We start from the raw sequence: 17,612 nt of genomic DNA, 5'->3' as shown, positions 1-17,612 counted from the left end.
GGAATTAGACAAGATTGCCAGGCATACTTGGGTGCACGTGGCATGGGGGGGCAAGTAAGGGGAGACAGTTGGAGAGAAGGGAGAGGGGGAGAATTGGGGTTGGCTTGGGGGAATGGGATGGGGGGAGGGAGGAAGGACGGATGTGGGAGCAGGGAGGTGTGTATCTCAACTAAGGGAGCCATTATGGGGCTTGCAAGAGACTTGATTCTGGAGGGGTTCCCAGGCCCAAGGAGAGGTTCCCAGATTGTTCCCTGGGCAGCGGAGGAGAGGGTGCCTGAACTGGCCTTACTTAGCCCATAACCATACTGATGAATATTTTGCATATCACCATAGAACCTTCATCTGGCGATGGATGGAGATAGAGTCAGAGACACATATTGGAACACTGGACTTAACTCCCTAGGTCCAAATGAGAAGCAGATGGAGGGAGAGCATGAGCAAGGAAGGCAGGATCAGAGGGAACCTTCATCCGATGATGGATAGAGACGGAGACAGAGACCCACATTGGAACACTGGACTGAGCCCCCAAGGTCCAAATGAGGAGCAGAAGGAGGGAGAACATAAAAACGAAAGACAGGACTGCGAGGGGTGCGTTCACCCACTGATACAAGGGGACTGGTCTGGTGGGAGCTCACCAGGGCCAGTTGAAATGGGACTGAACGAGCATGTGATCGGGCTGGATTCTCTGAATGTGGCTGACATGGGGACTGACTGGGAGGCCATTGACAATGGCGCTGGGTCTTGTATCGTCTGCATGTGCTGGCTTTCTGGGATCCTGGTCTGTTTGGATGCTCACCTTCCTGGACCTGGAGAGAGGGGGGAGGAACTTGGACTTCCAGCGGGGCAGGAGGCCCTGACTGCTCTTGAGACTGGAGAAGGAGGAGGGGAGGTAGTGGGGGGAGTGTGGGGGTATTGGGAGGAGGGGAGGAACTTGGACTTCCCATGGGGCAGGAAGCCCTGACTGCTCTTGGGACTGGAGAGGGAGGAGGAGAGGGACTGGGGGGAATGGGAGGGTATTGGGAGGAGGGGAGGAAGTGAAAATTTTTTATAAATAAATGAATAAATAAATAAATGAAAAAAATAAAAAAATAAAATTGTATCAATATACAAAACATCTTAAGCAGAGGTAGAAACATGCATGTATATAATATAACAAAATAACTGCATAGGTGCACAAATATTATAAACTGAAATAGGAGCAAAATCAATATAACAAATTGAGTTTGTATCAATAGACAAGAAATTATATCAATGTAAATTGTCTATAGATAATAGCTCACAACTATTTTCAGTATTGCTCACTATTATTATTAGTGTTACTAAGCTCACACAAATTTACCTATTATTGCATCCAATCCCCTTTCTTTTATTTTTCTCCAAAAGAGAACCCTGAGTCTGTGGAAGCACATTCTACTCCCTCAGCCAATAACCTTTAAGATACCAGTCTACTTGGGCATGGTCTCTTATACTTTAAAAAGCAGCGGGAACCATGTGCCCATTCTCTTGCTTTCAGCTCCTCTTTTAGCTGCTGGACTCTGTTCCTGGTTCAACTGATATACTTTTGGAAATGGTACAGACTGATAGTAATTTATTTAAAGGAAGATTCAGCACTCTGGAAAAGGAAACAGCCAATTTGGCACATAAAACTAAATCAATGACAGTGAGTGCTAAAACATTTGAAAGAATTCACATTGTTGAGTGTATCAATCGGACTCTGTCAATGGGGGTATGACAGTTGATTGATAGGATGTCTCTTTAGGAAGGTAATATGCATGCTATAAAGATTATATCCAAGGATGAAACATAATCTCTACTGGACATACTTCACATCTTGGAATACTCAGTGAAGGCATTAGAGCAGAACACTGGACAGAAGATCCTGATGTTATAAAAGGCAATGGTAAACAGATTTGAAAAGACTGAGGAAATTATCAAATTTGATGACTGGGAACAAAAGATAAAAAGGCAAAATTTAACCTCATTGGTACCTAAAATCTTCAGGATAGCTTCCCCAGAGTTCTACATGCCTTTCAAGTAACATCAGAAAAAAATCCATGTACCCTAAGGTTCTGAAGGAATATACATGGGAATCTACACATATGACAAATGTAAAAGAAATTTAACAAGCAATTATAGCTTATAGATTACATTTGCTCTGTGTGGGCTTTTGGTAGCAAAGCCATGGCTCAAGATTGGTCTCAGTTAATTTCAGCAGTCCAAGAAAGTGGACCGCAATTGCTTTGTAGGTGCTTTTTAAAAGAGAAAGCAGTAATTTTAGAGCAACAAGAAAAAGCAAAAGGACTTCAGATTTCCCTAGATCAAATTCTAGGTGAAGGGTTTTACTCTGATCCTCAGGATCAAGCAAGGTCTTTATGATGACCACAACTTGTCCCTATGTACCACAGCAGCTTTAAAGGCTTGGGACAGGATTTATGAACTATGAAAGAGAGTTGAATCATATTATAGGATTAAACAAGGTCAGAGAGAACCTTTTAGTGACTTTCTGCAAAAACTAACTAGGGCTTTACAAATAGGGGCAACTGACCCAGAAGATAGAAATATAATAATTGATCTTTAGCTTGTGAGAATGCCAACATTGAATGCAAACAAATCCTTGGGCCTTTAAAGATCAGATCAGCACCCATGGATGAATGGGTCTTGCATACAATGAATGTTGAGACACTTGACTATGGTACTGAAATAAGGGTAGGAAAAGCAATTTTAAATGGTAAGAGAAGAAGACATCAGAATACCAAATGTCTTAATTGTGGTAGAATGGGACATCTGAGACAGGATGATAGACAATGGATTCCTGGAATAATGCCTCTCTGGGAATGGCAGAAATAGGAGGAATCATAATTCAGATATATGCAGGAGGTGTTGCAAAAGTCAACAATGGACCAATGAATGAAGGTCAACAAAAGATGAACAAGGCAATCCAATACTGTTGCAAAAAGGAGCAGTGGGCTGAGTTCCGCTGCCCAGATCCCTGGCAAGTTTACACCCGAAATAATTACATGGAAAACTGTATTCTTTTAAACACTGCCTGGCCCATTACCTCCAGCCTCTGATTGGCTAACTCTCACATATTGATTCAACCCATTTCTAATAATCTGTATCTCACCACGAGGTCATGACTTATTGGGAAAGATTCAGCATGTTTGACCTGGCAGCTTCATGGTGGGCAGCTCTCTGACTCTACTTCTTTCTCCCAGCATTCTGTTCTGTCTACTCTGCCTACCTATGTTCTGACCTATCAGGCCAAGTAGTTTCTTTATTAATTAATCAATGAAAGCAAGAGAAATACACAAGACCCACCTACATCACAATACCATCAGGAAATGCCATGGTGGGGGGCTCTCACAGGATTCCATGACAAATGTGGTCACAGTTTCTGTGGATAACATGTCTCCCCAGGAAAATAAAAAAAAATCCAATGCCTGAAGTAAAAAGCAATACTAGTCTGAATGATGGTTTAATTGTGGAAGATGAGTCAAAAACTCCAGTAGAACAGAGGAAACATATGTTTTGTCAGACTTCTGTAAATGATCACAGATAAAATCTAAGAAATTTTCTAAATGGCATTTTTATTGAAGGCTATTTTATTGAAGACATGGATGCAGATGTAAGTATCATTACTCCAGAATCTCAGTATCCAAATTGGCCTACTCAAGAGGTAGATGCTCATTACCTGGGAATTTGAACCCTATCTTGGGTAAAACTAAGAATGTGATGTTTCGAATGCATAGGGCCCAAAAGGCAAATATGAAGACTAAGGCCATATATAGCCAATACTGCAGTGAATTTGTGGGTTTGTGACCTATTGCAACAATGGAATACCCAGATTAGCATTCCAGAAGCCCCCACAACTTATGTTTCTGAGGAAAATATTAGAAGATATTACAGACCACAGAAACCAGCTATTTGGGCTGTACAAGAATACAACACAATTGATAAATCTTCAGAGGTACCAACAGCACTACCTTTAAAATGGTTAATTGAGAAACCAGTATGGGTTAAGCAGTGGCCTCTAGCTGAGGAAAAGTTGCAGGAATTAGAACAGCTGGTATAAGAGCAACTAGATGCTTGACATATAGAAGAATCTACCAGCCCTTGGAATTCTCCTGTATTTATTGTTAAAAAGAAATCAGGAAAATGGAGAATGGTGACAGATCTAAGGGCTAACAGCAAGGTTATTCAACCTATGAATACTCTACAATCTGTGATTTCTCTACTCTCTCATAATGGAATGGTCTCTCATAATTATTGATTTAAAGGATTATTTCTTCACTATACCTTTAGAAGAAAAGGATAGAGAAAAGTTTGCCTTCACAGTGTCTACTTATAATAATTCTCAGCCTACTAGAAGATATCAATGGACTATCCTCTCACGGGAATGCTCAATGGCCCCAGCATGTACCAATACTTTGTCAGCCAGCCATTGGAAATAATACAAAAGACATTTCCTAAGTCTATAATCTACCATTAAATGGATGACATTTTGTTATCTGATTCAAATACAGATACTTTAGAAAGGATGTTTGAAGAAGTAAAGAAAGGTTTACCTAAATGGGGATTACAAATTGCTCCTGAAAAGATTGAAAGAGGAGATTCTGTTAATTTCTTAGGTTACAGAAGAGGCTAACAGAAAATTAGAACACAAAAGGCACAAATTAGGAGAGACTGGTTGTGGACTCTTAATGACTTTCAACTATTACTGGGAGACATTTCCAGTCTATGACTGGCTGTTGGGATAACACCTGATCTAATAATCCATTTAAACACAACCTTAGATGGTAATAAAGACTTGAATAGTCCCAGAGAAATAACAGTTGAAGTGGTAAAGAAATTGACAATTGCTGAGGAGAAATTACAGAAGGCACATATGGATAGAGTGAATCCATATCTTAATTGTATTTTAGTCATATTGCCTTCCAGAATTTCTCCTATAGGAATTTTTAAGCAGAGGGAAAATTTTATCTTAGAATGGATCTTTTTACCACATAAACCAAGTAGAAAATTAAAAACTAATGTTGAAAAGTCTCTTTTAATTATTAATTATATGAATTAATTATAAAAGGTAAATTGAGACTTCATAAATTAGCAGGTATAGACCCAGCAGGTATTATAGTACCTTTTATTGCTAATGAAAAAAAAAAGATATGGGAAGACAATAAACCCTGGCAAAAAGCTTCTGCTATTTTTTTTGGAAAAATTAATAGCAATTATCCCAAAAGTGATAGACTTAACTTTATAAAGAGAACTTCTTAGATTCTTCCTTGAATCGTATGTGATCCTTCAATAACTAGAACCTGTACATTTTATACTGATGCATATAAAAGAGGGAAGGCAAATTATGAATCAGAAGAATTAAGTAAGGTAGAACTTACAATTCAATCCAGATGGCAGAATTATATGCTATTTGAATAGTACTAAGGGATTTTAAAGAACCTCTCAATATACTTACTGATTCACAATATACAGGGAGTAGTCTAACATATTAAAACTGCTCAATTTATACCAGATGATATGAAATTGACTTTGTTATTCACCCAGGTGCAAGACATAATCAAGAATAGGCTTTGTCCTATGTACATAACACACATCTAATCCCATACGGGTCTGCCATGTTCTCTAGCACAAGGTAACACAAAAACTGATCAATTATTGATTGGATGTGTGTTGCAGGTCTCTGAAATTCATAAAAAAAATCATGTCAATACCATAGGGTTAAAGAAAGTGTTTTCTATTACATGGCAACAAGCTAAGGAGATTATAAAGAGGTGTCCTACTTGCTCTTTCTATAATCAAACACCATTGCCTGAAAGGAGTAACCCTAAGGGTACTCAAAGGAATAAAATCTGGCAGAGGGCTGTGTTCCACTTAACAGAATTTGGTAAATTAAAAATATGCACACCACACTATAGACACATATTCAGGTTTTCAAAGAGGAACTGCCTTGAGCTCAGAAAATGATGATTCAGTAATCACACATTTATTAGAAGTTATTGCCATCAAGAGCATTCCTGCACAAATAAAAACAGACAATGGTCCAACAAATATATCAAAAAAATAAAACATTTTTTTGATTATAATATAAAGCACACCACATGTATACCATATAATCCTACAGGTCAAGCAGTTATAAAAAGGTCAAAACATACTATAAAGGATATTTTGAACAAACAAAAAGGGATGGAAAATACTGCCAGAAATAGATTGCGTAACGCTTTATTAACCTTGAGTTTTCTTGATGCTAATGAGAAACGAACAACATCAGCAAAGAGGCATTGGGTAATGGAAAAACCTGCTAAATTGCATCAACAAGTATAATTCAATGATGTGTTGACCTCACAATGGAAACCAGAAAATGTGCTATTTGGGGAAGTGGTTTTGCTCTTGTTTCTTCAGGCGAAAGAAAATTATGGATACAATTAAAATTAATAAACTTTTTTTTAAAAAAAGGAAAACCTATTAAAACAGAAAAATGACAGCTCATCCACAATGGTGACAACCATGCAGATGGTAAGAAAAGCCATATAGGGTTAATACAGGGTTCTGCTCTTATCTTTGCAGGAAAATTACACATCATCAAAAATTCAAGAGACCCTGAATGTTTTAATGCTGCCAGAATGAAAAATAACTATACACTAAGAATCATCTAGAAGACAAAATATGGATTATATATAAAGGTACTGGTTACACTTACATTTATACACACACACACATACATACACAAATATAAATATATATGTGTATATATGTGTGTGTATAATTATACATATATATGTGTGTATATATACATATATATATATTCAGCTGGTTTTGGAGTTGGGCAATGGCTCTGTACTTCTCTAAATCAAAGTGTGTTGTTAAGAGAGACATTCAGAGATTCTATCTCATATCAGGAGCCATCTGGTATAGCACAGAAGGAAGACATTAGGAAAAAATTTACTTTCTCCATGCCTATTTTGTCTATATCATATTCATTGTATGTGTGTTTATATGAATGATGTTTAAGTTTTCCATGATGAACAACAGATTTTCCTACAGATCCTTTTCCTGCAGCAACCCTTTAAGTTTCCAGGAAGAAGATAGGGCCCCACAGCAACCACTTCACTTAGTTGAAATGACATCATTATGTAGACAGCACTACTATCAAGACCGTTTGGGGTACCAGCTGCTGAAATGGTGCACCTTCTCATACTCAGGCCAGAACTTCAAATGACAACTTTAAAAAAAAAATTGAGTGCTAGTACTGGACAGTAATTTTGGAACCTAATCACCAGGTAATTTTTGCAGAATCCCATTAAGAGAACATTACCTCCATGAGAACAAGAAGTAATTCTAGAAGATGATGCCCCTATCCAAAAAAAAATGTTTCTCCATAGGGTTGGGAACACTGTTTAGGGGTTGTTGATCATTACTTGTACTAGAGAGTTGGGGAGAAAACTATATTTGTTCAAAAAGGGGGGGGGGAGATAGTAATAGTGAGTAATAGAATAAATACTTGTGAGCTATTATTTATGGATAATTTACATTGGTAATATTCTTTGTATATTGATACAAGTTCAAATTATATTTGTTACTTTTGTTTTCATTATTTGCACATATATACTAAGTTATTTTGTCAGATTGTATATATGCATGTTTTTACATCAGTTTAGGACATTTTGTATATTGATATAACTTTTAGAGTACATTTTCATATGGCATTACATATTGTTCCTACCTCTGATCATGATACTTATAGATATTTTAAAATTTTGAGGTCATTGTCCTCATTTGTTGCACATTTGTTTACAGATTATTTAATATTCTTTTTTTGATATTTATTGAGTTCTCCATTTTTCTCTGCTCCCTTCCCTGCCTCTCCTCTTCCCCCTTCAGTCCTACCCCAAGGTCCTCATGTTCCCAATTTACTCAGGAGATCGTGTCTTTTCGTACTTTCTACTTCCCATGTAGATTAGATCTATGTCTCTCTTAGTGTCCTCATTGTTTCCTAAGATCTCTGGGATTGTGGTTTGTAGGCTGTCTTTCATTGCTTTATGTGTAAAAACCACCTATGAGTGAGTACATACGATAATTGTCTTTCTGGGTTACCTCACTCAAAATAATATTTTCTAGCTACATCCATTTTCCTGCAAAATACAAGCTGTTATTATTTTTTTATGCTGTGTAGTATTCCATTATGTAAATGTACCACATTTTTCTTACCCATTCTTCAGTCTATGGGAATTTAGGTTGGTTCCAGGTTCTGGCTATGACAAACAAAGCTGCTGTAAACATAGTTGAGCATGTGTCCTTGTCGCAAGATTGAGCATCCTTTGGATATATACCCATATGTGGTATTACTGGGGCTTGAGGAAAGTTGCTTTCTAATGTTCTGAGAAATCACCACAGTGACACCCAAAAGGGTTCGACCAGTTTGCTTTCCCACTAGCAATGCAGAAGTGTTCCCTTTTCCCCACAACCTCTCCAGCATAAGTTATCATCAGGGTTTTTGATCTTGGCCATTCTTACAGGTGTAAAATGGAATCTCAGAGTTGTTTTGATTTGTAGTTCTCTGATGATTAAGGATGTTAAACATTTCCTTAAGTGTCTTATTTAATATTCTTACATGAAGTTTTATTCTTTAAGTTATACAGGTATTATTATATGTCAATAGTTGTTCAAGTTTGTTGTACATACAGTCAGATCAATTTGGTTTTTTAGATACCTAGAGATTGTACTCTGTCTAGATAGGTATTCTTCAACCTATCTAGACAGATAGGTTCTGTGGAACATGGCGTTTAAATATCTTAGGGTTCTGCTGACATGAGACATGATAGCTTCTGACAGCACCAATCTATTCATGAGAGAATGTTGAGCACCAAAGACACTCTACTTGGAGCTTGTTTTCTTCTTGGCAAAAACTAGCCTTTGGGCAAGGAACTGACCATGCCTCAACCACTGACAAGTTACATTGTATCTGGAAATGGATAAGCAGGACTGTCAAATCTTGCCAAGGCAGGGTAAGATGGTTTTGAAAATTTTTCTTGTCTCTGAAAATGGTTTATCAGTTACACTAGGCTTTAGCCAAAGTTGGTTGCTTCAATGTTGCCAAATGAGAGTTTGGGTGATTCCTCAGGTAGCTAATTGTCTCTGTCATATATTGCTCACTTTCCTCCCTGCTCAAATAATATTATCCCCCTTCTCAGGCCTTTGATGGGGTTGAAGATTAGATAGTCGTAGTTATTGTTCTCTTATGATCTAGCCAAGCCACTTCCTATACAAGACTTAGAGTTCATAAGATAGGATGCTTATTAAAACATTTAGCATATGTTTCTTGATTAATATTGTTTATGCTGGTTGTAATTCTAATTATACTTGATATCTGTTCCTAGTGCATATAGTTTTGTATTGGGTTTGGAACTCTCTTATTTAAACAAAAAAAGGAGGTACTGTGGGAGCCTTTAAGATACCAGCCCACTTGGGCATGGTCTCTTATAGTTTAAAAAGCAGCAGGAACCGTGCACCTGCTCTCTTGCTTCTGGCTCCTTTCCAGCTGCTGGATTCTGTCCCTATTTGTGCTCTGAGGACTGTTGTTTAGGACAATGATCTGTAGATTTCTTCTTAAATAAGTAACCATTTTATAATCCTAATTCTGAACTGGTGTGGGATTGTTTACAGCATCACCTGAGTTTACCTAATTTCCACCTTCAATCCAAAATCCTATACTACTTATAATCAACCTCTAATAGATGTCCCTTACCATGAGGACAAACTTGGTTGGGAGAGTTGATGTTGTCTTCTAGAATTACTTCCAGCTGTTATGGGGACAATGTTATTTCTATGGGATCCTGTAAAAGCTAAAATGATGGTTAAGTTTCAAGATAACTGTCTGGTATAATTGTAAATAATCTCAGAGTAGTCAAAGGGTTTTTCTGAAGTTCTTATTTTAAGTTCTGGCCAGAATGTTGTAGGAAGGTATACCATCTTGCTAGTCAAGTTAGAATTATCTTGAATAGCTTATAACACCCAAACTGATCTTAAATAGTGGTATCAGCACTACTGATGTCATGTTAGCCAGGTGGAATTGTTGTTGTGGGGCCCCATCTTCTTCCCGGAAACTTCAAAGATTACTACAGGAAAGTTTATTGTTCATTGTGAAAAATTTAAACATTATTCATATGGACATATTCAAGAAAATTTAATATAGAGACAAAAATAGAGACAGGGAGAAAAAAAACCTTTTCATAAATTCCTCTTTCTTTCCCATACCAGATGACTCCTAAATGAGACAAAAACTGATTTTTTCTTTTAACAACATGCTTGAACTGAGAGGATAGCAATTTTCTACCTCCAAAGCCAGCTTTAAGTGATTTATGCTTATTATTATACTGACGTGTGTGTTTGTGTGTGTGTGTGTGTGTGTATACAGTTACTAACATTTTACCTTGCAGAGAATATGGTACCATGAGTCAGATTTCTCCTTGGTTGGTGTTTTTTTCTGCATAATTATCTGTTATTCTTTAGGCATCTAGACATCCAAGGTGTTTTGACTTTGTGAAGATGAGTATTTTCCTGCAAAGTCAAGAAGAGAACCCTGCCTTAACTTTATGAGTTATTCACCTCTGATGATGAGTTGTCATTTTCTTTTCTCAAGAGGTCTCCCTTTTTCAAACTAAGTCTTTATTAATTTTGATTGACATCCATAGCTTTTCTTCTGCAGTGGAAACAAGAGCAAAATCCCTTCTCAAGTGTAGCACATCTCCTCTGAGGTCAACACATCCTTGAAATACACCAGTTAATCTAATTCAGAAGTCTTTCTACTACCCAACGTCTTTCTGCTGCCATTTTTCCTTTGTCATTAGCTTTAAGAAAAGTCAAGGTTAATAAATCACTATACAATCTATTTCTGGGAATATTTTCCACCCATTTCTGTTCATTTAACATATCCTTTATAGTCCAATTTGACCTTTCTATAACTGTCTGACTTTCTATAACTGACTGAATTATTTGGTATAGTGGTAATATTCTTTATAATATAGTAAGAAAAATGCTTCATTTTCTTAGAGTAATATGCTGTACCGTTGTCTGTCTTTATTTGTGCAGGTATAACCATGATGGTCATAACTCCAAGAAAATGCATGAAATTCAGAATTACCTTTTCCAAGTTCAAAGCAGTTACTCATTGAAAACCTGAGTAGGTATCCATAGAGTGATATACATATTTTAATTTCTCAAGTTCCAAAAAAAGAAACAGATCCATCTTCCAGAATTCATTTCTTTGAGTACTCTTTGGGTTACTCCCTATAGGTAGTGGTGTTTAGTTATATAAAGACCAAGTAGGACATCTCCTTAGCTTGTTTCCATGTAACAGAAAACTTTTTCTTTAAACCTTTGCTATGGACATGATTTTATGAAATTCTGAGGCATTCACACAATTCCAAGCAATAATCAATCAATTTCTGCATTATCTTGTACTAGAGGACCTGACAGACCCATATGGGATCAGATGTGTGTTTTGTATATGGGACAATGCCTACTTCTGATTCTATCTTGAACCCGAGTAAATAAGGAGGGCAATTCTGGATCATCTGATATAAATTTACCAGTTTCAATATGTAAAACAACTTTCTGCATATTGTGAATCAGTAACTATATTGAGAGGTTCTTCATAATCCTTTAGTAGCATGAGAATAGCAAATAATTCTGACTTTTGGACAGAATTATAAGGGTTTTGTTCCACTTTAGTTAAATCTTCTGATTTGTAACCTGTCTTTGCTGATTTATTAGCATCTGTACAGAATGTACAGGCTCCAGTTATTCACATCATGTGCAGTGCAGGAAACAATCCAAGTAGCTCTCTTTAAAAGGTTACTTCTATCGCTTTGGGGATAGTTGCTCTTAATTAGGATAAGCTCTTTGCCAGGCTTCATTGTCTTTCAACAATTTTTTTAATTTCATCATTATAATCATTGCTGGATTTATTCCTATTAATTGGTGAAATCTAAATTTTTATAATTAATTCAAAGACCTTTTCTACATAAGTTTTTAATTTTTTACTCGATTTATGTGATAAAAAAAAGATCCATTCTAAGATAATATCTTCCCTCTGCATTAAAATTCCTGTAGGGGAAATCTTAGAGGGCAAAGTGACTAGGCTGGAGTTAAGATTCAGATCCACCCAATCCACATGTGCCTCCTGTAATTTCTCTTCAATCAAAGTCAGTTCTTATCAGCTTCAGGTGTTAATTGCTTGGGACTACTTAAGGTTTTGTTACCATCTAAGGTTTTGTTTAAATAATTAGATCAGTTGCCATCCCAATATTTGGTCATAGATTGGAAATGTCTTCTAACAATGTTTGAAAGTCATTAGGAGTCCACAATAATCAATCTCTCCTAATTTGTGTTTTTTGTCTTCTAATTTTCTGTAAACCTATTTTATAACCTAGGTAATTTATAGAATCTCCTTTTTGTATTTTCAGGGAAAATTTGTAAGCCCCATTTAGGGAAAACTTAATTTACTTCTTTAATCTTGTATTATTTTTAAAGTGTCTACATTTGAATTAGATAGCAAAATGCCATCCATGAAATGGCAAATTATATATTTAGAAAATTGTTTACATATTATTTCCAATGCTGACATATAAAATATTGGCAAAGGGTGAGGCTTATGAGCGTTTTCTGTGAGAGGACCCTCCATTGACATCTCCTAGTAGGGTGAGAATTGTTGAGTAGGTACTGTGAAGACAAATTTTTCTTTATCCTTTACTTGTAAAGGTATAGTGAAGAAACAATCTTTTAAATCAATCACTATAATAAGCCATTCGTTAAATAATAGGGAAGGCAAAGGAATCCCAGATTGTAGAGGGCCCATTGGTTGAATTATCTTACTGACAGATCTTAAATCTGTTATCATTCTTCATTTTCTAGATTTCTTTTTAACAACAAATAAAGGAGAATTGCAAGGGTTGGTTGATTCTTCAATGCGGTGAACATCTAGTTGCTCCTGTACCAACTGTTCTAAAGCCTGCAGATATTCTTCTCTTAAAGGCCTTTATTTAATCCATATTGGTTCCTCAGTTAACCATTTTAAAGGTAGGACCATTAGTACCTTGGAAAGTTTCCTATTTGCTTTGTGTTTTTGTACAGCCTAAATGTCTGGTAACTGTTTTTTATAGTACCTTAAAATAGCCTTCTCATAAACATGAGTTGGTTTATATTCCATTGGTGAGAATGCAGGAATGCTGATCTGAATATTCTATTGCTGCATAGATTCACTGCTATATTAGCCACCTATAGTATCAGTCTTCCTCTCTATCCTTTTGTACCTATGCATTCAACCAATCTTGTGCTTTCTTTTACTTGAGACAAGGTTCCAATTCCTAGGAATTTCACATCTGTCTCCTGAAGAGGCCAAATTGGGGGCCAAGATTCTAGAATAATAATAGTCACATCTGCATCCATGTCCAGTAATCCTTTGAATACAATGTAATTTATTCACATTCTCAGCTTTGGTCTTTGATCATTTATAGAAGTCTTTCAAAACATACATTTTCTATTTTCTCTTGAAATTTTTGATTCATCCTTGATTTTTATTCTATCATCCAGAGCAGTATGGTTTTTTTGTTTTTTGTTTTTATAATAGGCCTGGAAGTTTTTTGATTTTCTTGGGGAAACATGTCCTCCACAATGACTGTGAATGACTAGACCACGTTTGACCTGTGGTCAAGAGAGGCCCTTTGAGTTTCCCAATGGTAACGGGTTGTCTTGTTGGTCTCTTGTTGATCTACATTTATTGGTCCAATGTTGGTCTTTGCCACATCTTCTACATAATCCAGAGATTTGAGACCTTCTAATTTTGTCATTCCCAGAGAACACATTTTTTTTTTCTAGGAATGGCTTGCCTACAATCCCTTCTCAGACATCCTACCACAATTAAAACATTTGGCAGTTTGATGTCTCTTCATACCTTTGGAAATTGTTGCTCATACTCAAACCTCAGTATTATAAATGCCTCAATGTTTATTGTATGCAGGATCTATTCACCCATTGGTCTGATCTAACCTTTAAAGGCCCAAGTACCATTTTGCATTCTAAATTCACATTCTCAAAAGGCAGAGATTCAATAAGTACTCATGTAGCTTCTGGATTTGTGACCCCTATCTGTTCAGCTTTAATCTTTGTAAAAAGTTACTAAAGCGTTCTCTTATGCCTTGTTTAACTTTATGTGATTCACTTTTTCTTTCTGGTTCTTGAATCCTGTCCCAAGCATTTAAAGGTGTTACAAGGCATAGGGACAAGATATGTTCATTATTAAAAAAAGCTTGACTCTGTGGATCAGCATAACAGCCATTGCCAAGAATTTGATCTTGGAAGGCCTCAAATCCTTTGATCCTTTCTTGTTTTTCTAAAGCTTTAGCCTCCTCTCTCCAATAGCACTTCCACTGTAACTGTAACCCAACTTCCAGAACCACTGAGACTAAATGAAGCCAATCATGTGGAGTAGCCATAATGTTAGAATTCCATGCCTTTACCATTTCCCTAACAAATGGTGAATGCGTGCCAGAAGGTACTACTGCTTGTATAACTTCTTTTAGATCTTTCATACCTATCGGTTTTCATTTATATCCATATGCATATTGAGTATTTGGTGGCTTGTCAGAGGTAATAATGGAATAGGTAGCTAAAACTCTTGGTAAGTCATCTCTGACTCTAAGAGGTACTTTCTCACTTACGAGTTCTGATACTTTCCTCAATCAATTCAAATCTTTTTTTTATCACTGTCTTTTATAAAGCCTAAATCTCTTGACCTGTGAATATTTTTAATGATTTCATCAAATCAAATAATTTCTGTTCCTTATTGTACACATGTGATTCCAAGGTAGTAAAATTTTCCATCAATAATAAATAACTTCTCATCTTTGGATATTATTTGGATGGCATGCAGATTGCCTTCCTGAAGAGATGCTTTATCTGCTAACTTATCAACTAACTTTTATACTGATTTTGATTGTCAATTCCAAAAGTATGAATCCTTTCAGATAATCTCTCAATACATTTTTGTAAAATTAGACACTACTCTGTTGCAGATTATAATAAAATAATCCCATATTAGCCCAGAATAGGATATAATAAAGATTTCTTTTTTAGGGGATATACTCACAGTTTAGCAGTCCTCTTCATGAGGGGGGCACTGAAATCATTTCCAGCAGCGAAGGAGCCATGTACACTTTTACATCTTCATGTAGAGTATATGTGACCTCACCCAAAGTGGACAAGTATCTTAAAGGCTATTGGCTGAAGGAGTTCCCACAGCATGTGACGGAAGTAATGAGTCACATTATACATTGTAGTGATTTTACTCTTTATATTTCACTTTTTGGATGGCCCATGACCCAGCTCCCAAATAAATAACACATGAAGTCTTATTCTTTCCTATTAATGCCCGGTCTTAGTGTGGGTTGTTTCTAGCCAGCTTTTCTTAAATTAACCCACTTACATTTTGTATCTGGCTTTTCTTACTTCTGTATATCTTACTTTAACTATTATTCCATGGCTGGGTTTTATAACTGGGTGGCTGGCCCCAATGTCTTCCTCCTCTCACTCATTGATTTCCTTCCCAGATTTTACTTCCTCTTTATTCTTTCTGCTGACCAGCCCCACCTATCCTTTCTCCTGCCATTCAGCTATTAACTATACCATCAGGTGTTTTAGAGAGGTAAAGAATCACAGCTTCACAGAGTTAAACAAATCCAACATAAAAGAATGCAACACATCTTTACATCATTAGAGCAAATGTTCCACAGCATAAACAAATGAAACATCTTAAAATAATACTCTACAATACAGCAGGAATAAAATACAGCAGGAAGATCTTTTCATAGCCACTAGTTGGGGTAACATCTGTTGGCATCCAGAATCGACAGGGATTTTATGTTCCAGGGTAGGGGTGTGTGAATTTAAAAAATTAGGTAGGAGGAACAGAGATACAAAAGAAATACGGAGACATAGAACTGGGAGGGCTATCCAGTGAATACTGAATATAGAATAGGCCCACATTTATGTTCCATATGCTTATATACTCAATCCAAAAAGGATAGAAGGCAAAAGATTACTTTTAACATGACACAAAGGAAAATAGAATAATTACTTTCTTCAAAATTTGAGAATTCAAGCAACTATTTCCTGAGTTAAGCATTTTGTGTTTTAGGCAGGTCCTTAGACCAAGTATCTTGCAGGCAGCCACTCCCCAGGTCAAATCTCCTGTCTTAAAAATGAAGGAGCAGGAATATGCTTGAATTATCTGACCTTTTGTCAAGGTAAAGTGGATCCACCTCTATTAACGTTCTCAATAGCTACAACACCAAGTCATCACACTCTAGGTCAGGATATCTTGATTGTAGTCATTCCTTAGGTCAGATTTCTTGCCAATAACTTTAAAAGAGTAGGCTTAAGCTCTCTGATATTTAGTCAAGGTGGAGTAGACACACTTATGTGGGTCCCCACAAGATCTGAAGTATTGGAGATTGTGGAGAGAATACTGTGCAAATTTTGATAAATAGTGGACTGTGTAAAAATATAGAGCATTCTAGACAGGGTGTAGGAGTGTGAATGGAAGACTCAAAGAACATGGTATTGGTGAGTTGCTACAGGAGAGATGATGAGTGAAAACAATAGGAAGTGGGATCAGGTATTTTAACCCAGTCCACACAAATTTCTGGCTTTTCCTCTGAGTAAATTAACTGAGATTAGGGGAGAGTAGAAACAGAGGAAGGTGTCTGAGGTGATCATTCAGCTAAGGAAGTGGCCTAGATGAGAGTGATGGCAGTGGATGTGGTTTGACAAATTTGTTTTAAAATCACGCGTCATGTGTTGTTTTTGAGACAGGTTCTTGCCATGGACTCTGGTGAGTACTCATCTTACAGGTCAGGGAGGTCTTCAACTTGTATCAATCCTCTTGCCTCCATTTCTTGAACACTGGGATTACAGAAGTGAGTCACTACACTGGACCAAACCATGTAATCTTCATTCTTTATTAACACATACTCAGTGTACAATGATAGTTCATCATTTTCTTTATTCTATAATATAGTTTGGTTATATTCATCCCCCATTACTCTAAAGGTTCTGGTTTTCCTTCTACTCTTCTTCTACTATTACTACTACACACACACACATACACACAAATCTAGGCTCTATATACAAGAGAAAATACTTGTCTAAAGTGTGTGATTTTCTGTGGAGGCATTAGCAAATATCTATATCTCAAGGCAGGCCAAAGAAATGATTCCACTACAATCTAGGTTACTAGACCAGTAAGTTTATTAATTACTTACAAGTGTGGTGATTTGAAATAAAATGGCTCCCATAAGCATGTAGGAAGTGGCACTATTAGGAGGTGTAGCCTTGTTGGAGTAAGTATGTCACTGCAGTGGGCCTTGAGATTTCAGATATCCAAAGTAGGACCAATGTCTCAGTCTCTTCCTGCTGCATTGTGATCTGGATGCAGAACTCTCAGCTACCTCTCCAAGTATTCCTTGGTGCCATCATGCTTCCTACAATGATGACAATGACTAAACCTCTGAAGTGTGTCAGCCCCAATTAAATATTTTTGTTTATAA

Source organism: Myodes glareolus, chromosome 4 (genome assembly GCF_982192425.1).
Source record: "Myodes glareolus chromosome 4, mMyoGla1.1, whole genome shotgun sequence".
NCBI classification, from domain to species: domain Eukaryota; kingdom Metazoa; phylum Chordata; class Mammalia; order Rodentia; family Cricetidae; genus Myodes; species Myodes glareolus.
The sequence above is the reverse complement of the archived record's forward strand: the minus strand, read 5'-3'. Positions refer to the sequence as shown.